A 10,947-nucleotide genomic window follows, 5' to 3' on the forward strand; every position below is an offset into this window, starting at 1 on the left:
CACCTCTCTGTGCCTCAGTTTCCTCATCTGCAAAATGGGGGCAATATGTCATCTACCTACCTCAAAGGGGTGGTATAAGGATTAAAAAGATAAAGCTTCAGATTTTTATTCTGGGTTGCTACAAGGGTGCAACCTCAGAGTCCTTGAGTTGCTGGGATGCAAGGAATTCTATGAGCAACCCATTCGTAGCATCACTAGAGATTAGTTCACCAAATTCTCCTGACATCCCAACTCTTGTCAGCGAAGCTATTGATCCAACTAGAAGCTAACAGCTCAATCTCTTTCAAGACTCTTTTCAAAATAAGTTAGGAGCATTTGATTTGCAATTTGATTTTGAATCCTGCATTTGGATTTATGAATATAAAGAAAACTGAAGAGAGAGAAAGGAAAAGAAGAAAAACAAAGGGAAACTAATCACTCTATTTGTTAGCACTCACTGACTCTTCCAGGCAGTTACTGTCTATCTATTAATACCTCTTTTAGTACTATAATTCTTATTCTATTCATTTTGAAATACACATTTATTCCTTCTTTTTAGGCAATATAAGGAAAATGATGCAAGATTTTAAATACTTAAATAATATCTAATAAAAAGTCATAAAGTTACTTCTTTTAATGACCTTTACTCTTATTCTTAGTTATATGTGTGTGTATATAGATGTGTGTACATATATATATCTATATCTATATATCTATCTATATATATATCTATATATATATATACACACACCTTTTAAAAACTTTTGTTCAACTATGTTTAGCTAGAATTCCTAGCTGAGAGGCAAAAGTTTATTTCAAAACTAGAAATTTCCCCTCATGTCTGTTTAGAAGAACAGACCCCAGCTGTCTGGATGTGTCTTATCCATTCAACTGCCAATTGGCCCATCATAGCCTGGAAAATACTCCCCAATCAATATTTCCTTATTAGAACAATAAATCGTCCAGCATTTAGATCTTTTTATCCACCTCAGAATCTTTTGGTAAAAAGCACCCAGGTTTGATTATTTCATGCAAATTTTATCTTTTGTGTTCTTGGAAAGTGTATATGAAAAACAAAAACAACGTCTTCGAGTTTCCTCCCACTGGGTCATGCCAAGGTTCAGAGGCCAGAAAACAAACAAGCAAAGGAGAAAAAAGAACCCCTGCATCTCTGAATATATGCAGAAATAAGGCCCTATTTTTGTGGAGCGCTCATTTTTTGTCAACAGGCATTTTAATGCTCAGTCCAGAATTCTTTGATAGTTGGAACTGAGCGACTCGGGGCAGGCTGAGCGGTGTTTTAGTCACCATGAACAGATGTAAGAGAAACTGTACATCATCTTTTCCCTCTGCCTGTTTTCTAGACTTGTGGGTTCTATGGAATGAGAGGCTGGAACCCTCTATCCAAGATGGCACTTCTGATTTTTTTATTTCTTATTCCCAGTGTGTACCCTTCAAAATTCCTGACTCTCAGCAACACTTTACAGGGGTGTTCTGCAGACTTGGGTGTTTTCTGACATAGTTGGATACAATGCTGAGTGCCTGAGACTTGACTTCATTCTATCCACAGTCAAAAATTCTCCAGTGAGGAAAGCTTACATATGCGATGCCATATTATCTTGCTGAACTTTCTCCAACACATAATCCTGTCTAACTGGATCTTAAATCAACTAATTAAAAATAACTAATTCTACTAACCCACTATTTTATTTTTGTTAATGAATTAAAACTAGAAGAAAAATTGATGTAAACTCTGAAAGTTACTATATACTACAGTAGAATGACCCAGGATTGAGAGAAAAGAGCATCTAAAATCTCATAGCTCAAAAATTTCTAAACTTTGCTTCAGAATGTAAAAACAGAACAATTTCATGATGTTCGTAAGAGAGCTGTAAATTTGGGTAAGAAGAGCTTTCGACGTATAGGCTTATTTCCATTCTAATTGACAATACAAAATGCCTAGGTCAAATTCTGTTCCCACTTCCCCAAATAGTACAAAATATTACTTCAACATTTTAAGACAAGGCAACTCCATTGAAAAGATTAATGTATCTCTTCATCAGAATGACTGTTCTAGTGATAAAATTTTTCAACACCCACCACACACACACACACACACACACACACCCTCCCTAAGAACCCAATGAAATATTGAGAAGAAATGCACTTCCTTAGAAATCTTATTAAAAACAAAAAAGCCTGGCCTCCCTTGAGAATCATTCCTCTCCTTGGAATGTCAGTGTTTGTGCACATGAAACCATCTCATCGCTGTGGCTCCAGGGTTTCTGTTACTAGTTTATGCACTTGGGAGAAGGCTTAAAATAAAAGATGTAGCACATTTTGCTTTCCCATTTATTGTTTGGCCAGCTATGCCAATGTGGTGCTATTGTTTCTTTAAGAAAGTACTTGACTAAAAAAAAAGAAAAAAAAGAAAAAAAAAGAAAGCATAGACATATTTTTTTAAAGTATGAAAACAACAATTCTATAGATAGATGGCTTAATAAAATAGCATTAGGTCTAGCCACCACCACCTTTCAACTTTTTAATCACTCACAAGTAGCGTACTGTTCACTAAATTGTGAATTTGGAGGTGCAGGGGCAGGAGTTAGAGATTTTTTTTTAAGGTAGAAGGCTCTATTATTTGGTTGGCTCTCAAACTTAGCAAAATGAGCAATATATTCTTCAGTCTGAAAGTGCTGATCAAGATCATGGAGTATAAATGGAAAAACAAAAGACCTTATAGGCAAAAGGCAGAACTAAAAAGATGAGTAAGCAGCTTATTGATTTTTTGTGCTCTCTGCTTTAAAACAGATATTCAGCAAGTGGAGAAAATAAAAACAAAGAAAAAAAGTCCATAAACTACGAAATAAAAAAGACATAGACTACTAAAAATAGCTTCTGCCACATCCCCCTTTGGTATTCTTTGGCGTTTACTGGTTTGTAGATGACATTCTCCCTTCATCCAAACATCTCAAAGAGCAGTAGCTCTCATAAAAAGCAGTCACTGATCTCATTTGGGAAATGTTGCAAAGTATTTCCTTATGAAATGGGGGTTATCTACTGATAAAGAAAGAAGAATTTATGAGAAATTGTTGAAAGAGATGGCTAACAATCTGTGAAGATTTTTTTTGTTTTTTGTTTTTGTTTTGTTTTGTTTTTCTACTTTATACCGTCTTTATGAATTTCTTAATGTTCAAAAACGACTTGGTTCTTTTCTTCTTTTTTTTTATATTGGAATGAAGAATTATAAGTTAAACCCACATAGACTTGTTGAAACCATAGGCTAGATAGAAATGTATGTTTAACTTGTTGAAGCTATAATCAGACTATTTAAAATGTTTTGCTATTTTTAATCTTAAAAGATAATACTAATTTATTAGAGCAGAAACTGTTTGGCATTCCTCATAAGAAAGAGCATGCCCTTCCAAATCACATAGGTTAGCCACCAGTGATTTCAAAAGATAAATCTGATTTATGCTATGGCATCATTTATTTTAAAACAGAATTACGTCTTTACGCCTCTCCCTTGCAGAGATCACAAAGTCCGGAATTTGAGGTTGCAACAAGAAAAAGGAAAATGTTGTTGATTCTTTGTTTTTGTTTTATTTTGTTTTGAATGCTAGTGTTTAATCCTGTAGTACACATTTGCTTATTGCTTTTTTAATATTCTATAAGTCTTTCCTGTTAGGTATTAGAGATTGATACATAGATATCTTTTGTGTAATTTCTATTTAAAACAAGAAGACAAGAAGACTGTCTGAAGCTTTAAGTGCAAATGGTACAGGATACAGATGTCAATTTAAATAACCAAGTCCTACCTGGAACCAAGTCCTGTCTTTTGTTTTTTAAGGGAACCTCTCACAGATAAGACAGAGGCCCAGGGGATTTTTGAAATTATCTTTATTCCTTCCAGTCCTTATTATTTTAGTATCTGTCTCATAATTTTATAGAGGGCTAACCAAACTGAAACCCTAGAATTAAAGGAACCTCTTTGAAAAAACACATTTTTCATGTTCCCTCTTACTGTATGATTACATTAATCTTCTCTCCTATTCAGCTGTCACTGATCTGGTCTTTCAAGGAGAGAGGGGAGAAAAAAACCAATAAACCTTTTTTAAAATTTAAAATAAGAGAATACAAAAGTCCAAATGTTACTGCCCAACTGAAACATGAGATAAGATAAAGATAGATTTTTTTCTACTGTGTAACCTGGGCTGAATCACATGTTACTTTCAAAGTGACCTTTCACAATCCTTTGAATCTGCCTTTTTAAATATATATATATATCTCTCTCACATCACCCAAGCCTAAAAGTAAGCATTACTCATTTTATTTTGCCCAAAATGCACTGATGTAAAGTAGGAAAAATGAAAACGGAACTCTAAAATCCCTTCTTCCAAGTCACCCATTGACCCTCCTCACCAACTCATAGCAAAGTCACTTCTGTTAATCCCTTAATCTCATTTTGTTTGGATATTTATCTTGTACCTGCTGCTAAACACACTGCAGGAGGAACTCTGAACCCTCAAGCTGTCTATTCACATCTCTTATCTGTGTCTGTGTATCATCAAAATGTCTAATCAAAATATCAAAAGCTTTCAAACATCATGCAGCTTCTTTTCAGTTAACATAAAGGCCCCAAATACCATGTCAGATCTCTTTTTGCTAAGAGAGTTAATGAACTACAAGAATTGGGATTACATCATGTATTTTGCCTCATGTATTTTTATCATGCTTATAGGCCGAGTGTGATAAATAAACTTACAGACACTGAATTAACTTTCCCTGCCACTTTGAAACCAGAACATATTATGATTGGTCATTCATTATGTCTGTCTTAGTTGAAAAGCATATTTTTATTAGGTTAATTCTGATTGTATTTTGAATTATTCTTCAATTTACCTATGGCAGAGGAATATAAATCCTAAAGACTTCTAAAAATGTAACTAACTGAATCATTATCTTACATTTACTGTTTAATAAGCATATTTTGAAAATGTATGGCTAGAGTGTTATAATAAAATGGTATATCTTTCTTTAGTAATTACATTAAAATTAATCATGTTTGGTTAATTAGCTCTTTGGATAATGTTGGTGTAATGTGTCATTCCTTAAGAATTCTACTGTTATGTGTCACTTTTATTAAGGTCATTGCAACAAATAAACATGGAAACATAGCCAGAAAAAAAATAAAAGTACACCAAGATGGACATAGCTCATAGAATTTACAGATTATATTTTAAAATAAATGTTTTAAAGGACTTACACAAACTATGCAAAAGATATATGAATTGTACAATATATGCCTTAACAATAAAGCAGGCTTAAGTAACTGATCCTTCTCACTGTCACCCAACAGTGACTTATAATCCATGATGCAAAGTGTTTAGGAAAATATTTTCTTGCCAAAAGGCTCAAACATATCATATAGGATACATAACATAGAATATTATTTATAATAGCATTTGCTGAGCACTTACTGTGGATCAGTCATTATGTCATCTGGTTTACCTGTGTTATCTCACCTTTCCTTATAAAAATCCTATGCATCAGGCACTGTTATGAACACTATTTGATAGATGAGGAAATGAAGACTGAATATACCCCAAAGGTGTTTTTTTCCTAAACATAATATATAGATGGTATTGAACACACTCCCATAACAGGAGATTTTATAAGAATGTGATCTCTCAGCATTGAGCCTTTGTTTCAGTAAATCTTTCTAATTCTTTACTGAATAAATACTGTGAATATGAAACTCACAACAGCATTTATAAAAGTACAAGGTGTAAAAGTTAGTAATTTCCCTCCTATTGTTTAAAAGCATCTCATCCCATTTTCCTTTAAAAAAAAAAAAATTTACCACGAACTATTTGGAAAGTTACCCGAATGTAAAATGGACTCACGAGTTTTGTACGTGTATTTTCGTACATACCACTGGTAGCCCCGTTCACTTTCACTCCCATCCTCACTCCCTCCACATGCCTGTGGATCTCCCTGAGACTAAAACTCCTCCAAGTGTCCTGTTGGTGTTGTCTGCGTTTTGCCTCCTGCGGCCACGTCCGTCTGTATTACTTCTCTCCCCTCTCCACCCAGGACAAGACTTTTCTCTCTTCACTCACACTAGACTAAATGAGCTACACCCTAAAGGTTTGGTAGATAATGAAAGGGGGGCATTTAAGCACAGGGCAGAAAAGGGCTTCCAATTCAATGTCAAAGCCAAACATCACTATCACCACAAACCAGGAATTTCTGACTGCTCAATGTGCCTACTACGATCTTAGTTAGGGCAACGCCTTCCTCTCTTCCGCAAACCCTACCAGGAACTACTTCCCTTGTCCTCTCCCTTAGAGAGAACTTGCAAGAAAATTCTACAGAGATCTTAAGCAGCACAATCTTCTTCCCTCACAGCTGCGCCCTGGGTGGGAGGAGGGGAAGGGCTGACTCATTTTTGAATGTGTCCAAAAGGTGTTTTTCCCTAAACAAAATAACAATTCTATTCCTAAAAGGAGTTTTGCCTTCCTTCAAGGTCATTTCTGTCAAATTACATCCTGTTTTTTAAAAGAACATTTATTTCTTCCCATAAGATCTTTATCAGTGATAATTATCACCATTCTAACACAATGATGGTTAATATTCATAGAACACTTACCGTGGCCATTACACCAAGTGGCTTAGCTAAATTACCTCATTTGTCCTTATAAAAAATCCTATGCATCAGGCACTATTGCAAATATTTTTAATGCATGAGGAAATGGAGCCTCAAAGACGTTGTTTAATTTACTGGAAGTCACAGCAGGTGCAGCAGACTTGAATCTGGGTCTGAAGACATAAAAATCTTTGCTCTTACTAATTCTCCATTCTCTGAATTCTGCCCAATCCAGACATAAGGATAGCTCAGAATACTGACAAATACCCTCTCATTTAAATTTGGTTTTCCTGTCTATCTGACAAAGGCCTAACATCCAGGATCTACAAGAAACTCAGACATGCCAAAAGGAACTCAGACATGCCAAAAGGAAAAAAAACAGTCCCATTAAAAAATGGGCAAAAGATATGAATAGACACTTCTCTAAAGAAGATACACGGGTAGCCAACAGACACATGAAAAAGTGCTCAGCCTTATTAATTATCAGAGAAGTGCAAATCAAAACCACATTGAGATACCATCTAACCCCAGTAAGATGCTGGCGAGGATGCGGAGAAAAGGGAATCCTTCTACGCTTTTCTCCCCCTCACAGTTTGCTGGTGGTAATGCAAACTAGTTCAACCTCTATGGAAAATAGTGTGGCAATTTCTAAAAGAACTAGAAGTTGACCTTCCATATTACCCAACAATACCCCTATTGGGAATATACCTGGAGGAACTCAAATCATTCTACCAAAAAGATACCTGCACATGCACGTTTATAGCAACACTATTCACAATAGCAAAAACATGGAACCCACCATGCTGCCCATCCAAACTGGACTGGATTAAAAAAATGTGGTACATATATACGATGGAATATTATGCAGCCATAAATAAGGACAAACATATGAACTTCGCAACAACTTGGATGGATTTAGAATCTATCATATTCAGTGATCTATCACACAAACAAAGAACAGAGTATCATATGTTCTCACTCAAAAGCGGACCCTGAATATTTACCATAATATTATAAGAAAGGGATTGACAGTAGTGGGTGACTGCTGGGGTGAGGGCGGGAACACAACATCACAACATCAATAAGGGTACCTGATCTCAAACCAGGCAAAGTGGGGACAAAAGGGAAGCCCAAACTTTACCTATACGGTGTCTATTTATATACCTAATCCTGAATTGTACCCCACATCTTTAAAATGAAATATAAAAATAAATAAATACATACATTTGGTTTTACATGCTACAGGTAGAAAAATAGCTAATTGCACCTTTTAGTGATGAACTATTTTTTGAGTATGATATTGTTACCAAAACATTGAGGCTCAGTCTAGGTCCTGTTTCTCACTGCCTAGAAAGCCAATCACTGAGACAAGCATTGCCAGGACAGAAGGCTTTTTATTTGGGTAAGATCAGCTGAGAAGAATGGGCATTAAGTCTCAAAGTCATCTCCTCAACCAACTAAAATTGGGAGGTTTATATACTGGGAAAGGAATGCAGAACCGGAATTAGAGAGGGGTAAGGACAATCGTGATAAATGAAGGCATCTTGTGTCTCACCATCTGGACACATGATCTGGCAAGTTTCAGTCCCTTGCCTGAGGGTCAGTTTTCTGAAGAAAACTCAGAAAAGACAAATGTAATTTTCAAATTTTAAGACTGAGAGGGTCCATTTCTATGTTTATTTCAAAAAAAAAAACCATAAATACCAGTTCTATGGAGAAATCGGACTGGTTTCAGTTCCCCTTTTTTATTTATCAGTTTTTCAATCATGGAGAATCTGGTCCTCAATCCTTCTGGCTGCTTCATGCTGAGAAGGGGCATCTAGGAATGGTAATGAGGAATGAAAACATCACAGCTATAATTGGAAGTACTCACAAGTAACCTGGTCAGTGTCTGGCTTGCGGGAGAATCATAACTGCGTTCTTTTATTTTGGTTTTAGAAAAGCATCTTGAGTCACATGGACAAAGATGATTAATAATATATATGACAAAAATTTTTTTCAAATATCAAATAATATGGAGTGAATCTCTTGGAGAATCCAAGAGATAATCTTAAAATCCTCATGTGCCCTTTATTATTTCTTATGTAGGGTCTTTGGCTGGGCTTCGAATACTCACTTAAGGCCTTCAGAGGGTTTACAAGACCATGACTCCTTCCCCTAGAGGAACCCTAGACTGACTGGTTTTACCCAAGTATGGTGAATCCATAGCTTAACACCAGCTAACTTGACAGATGGGTGGGTGATCAGCAGCACCTCAAAGGGGTCAACCCATTGTGGTTGCAGCTAGTATTCAACCTGCTGAGATTTCTAGGTTTTTAGTAGCTCTTGGTTCCCTAGTTTCATAGAGTGGAGAGCATGTCCTTAGGGTACTGGAGCCTGTTGGAAGCAAACTCAGTATATATTTCCCAATTATTTTATATGATCTATCTTCTTTTGGGGGGAGGAAAAATCCTCACCTGTCGGGAAGTCTGGAGGTCAGAGAAATAATCTTCCATACAATATTTTGAAGAGGCTAAGAGCCAACTCACTTCTTGGTGCTTCCCATATCCTCAGCAAGGCAAGGACAAGACCCTTTTTCAAGTAAGATTTGTCTCTTAGCAAATTTTAGAAAAAAGACTTCTTAATCTCCAAAAGCCAAAAGCCAAAAAAAGTAAGGCTAATAATTCCTGCCATCACAAAGCTGTCCCCATGGTTAGCATGTGAAGCGTATCAGCTATTCCTTGGTTTATTCCTTCCCTTACATTGACACCTTCCTGGAAACCACAGGTCTTATAGGTATTTTCTGATGCACTGGCATACTTTTCCCTTTTGTGGATAGTCTTGAGGTTAGTGATTTGAGCTCAGACAGACCCCAGATCTGAGCTTAGTCCAGCCCCAAGGCACAACCCAGCATTCTCTTACTTCTGTTTCAGCTATTGTAGGAATTGACTATTTTGCTTTTTCTCTATTAGTTTGCATTTTCAGATGCATACAGTGAACCCATGCCCCAGGAATTGAATTCATCCTAAATGCCACTGGTAACTTTTACCTAGAGCTCCCTATCATGGTGACCTCATTGCCAAAAAGTAATCAGAGGTTAATCTAGCAACAGGTGTATTATAATTTTCTTTGGGAATGCAATTTTTCTTTCCAGTTCCCCATCTCAACAAAAGACAAATCATACCGAGACCAATTTATTTGCAAAATAAGTTTTAGTCTTATTATACTTAGCTTGAGTATTTGCATAATGTGCAGCAAGAAATATTGCACAACTGGTTCTTTTTAACCTGATTTTACTGGAATATTTCTGTAAGGAATCTCAGATTAAACTTTTAAAGGCCTCTCTCAGCCAAGGATTTATCTGTGCCTGCAGATACCTGTGTGAATTGGATGAATTCCTCTCTACTTGAGGTCCCAAAATAACTTGGGATTCCTGGACCTGTCAGAAACCAACATTCTTACCTTACCACATAGGTCAGGAACCCTGTAAAGGAACTGCATAGACAAGATATGAGGCCAGTTTTTCCAATGGGGCTTATATCAGCTCTATAATTCAACCTCAATTCCTTAGAGCAGTCTGTTCATATCTGAAAATATGCCATTCCTGTCAAAGCCTTGGGAAAATAGCCAGTGTCTCCAACAGTGTCCTGTTACAAATGAAAACAGATACTTATTAACTTATGCAAATAACTATATTGACATAAATTAAGAATACTGACAAATTGTTTTCAAATTCTGGAGAATTCAGCTAGAAAGAGGGAGAAATATTTTTCAAATTTTGCTCACAAAATCATAGTTCACTCCATTATTAGAAGCTGTAAATAGCTCAAAAGAACAGTATTCTTGCCTCTGAAAAACAAATCAAAAATAATCAACAATGTTTCGAACAAAAAAAGTCATGAAAAAGTTACTTTATTCTCTCTTAGTTCAGTCCTTGCAATTAACTCCTGTTCTGTTCAGTATTGGTCCAGCAAATCTCAAGAACACATCAGCTCTCCAATGAGAGCACTAGAAGTTTTCTCTCTAGTTCCATGGCACAATCTCCAAAGTTATCAGAAACTTGCACTGAAAAGTGTTTTTTATTAACTCCTCTAAAAAAGCAAGTTTTGGACAATGGCTGTCTATAAAACACTTTTTAAGAAGAATCAAATTAAAACAATAATTTTAGATGACAAAAGCCTTAGGACAGCCATGATTAAAGATAAAACTGACAAGGAAATTTTATTATTGCTGTGGCATACAACAATTCAACATAATTATAATTTCTTACAACATATACTAAAATATATCAGAATTATAGGAGTCTCATACAATTTTAGAATACATATTAATAACACATT

Source organism: Carlito syrichta, unplaced genomic scaffold (assembly GCF_000164805.1).
Source record: "Carlito syrichta isolate Samal-C Ts95f unplaced genomic scaffold, Tarsius_syrichta-2.0.1 Scaffold305677, whole genome shotgun sequence".
Classification (NCBI taxonomy): domain Eukaryota; kingdom Metazoa; phylum Chordata; class Mammalia; order Primates; family Tarsiidae; genus Carlito; species Carlito syrichta.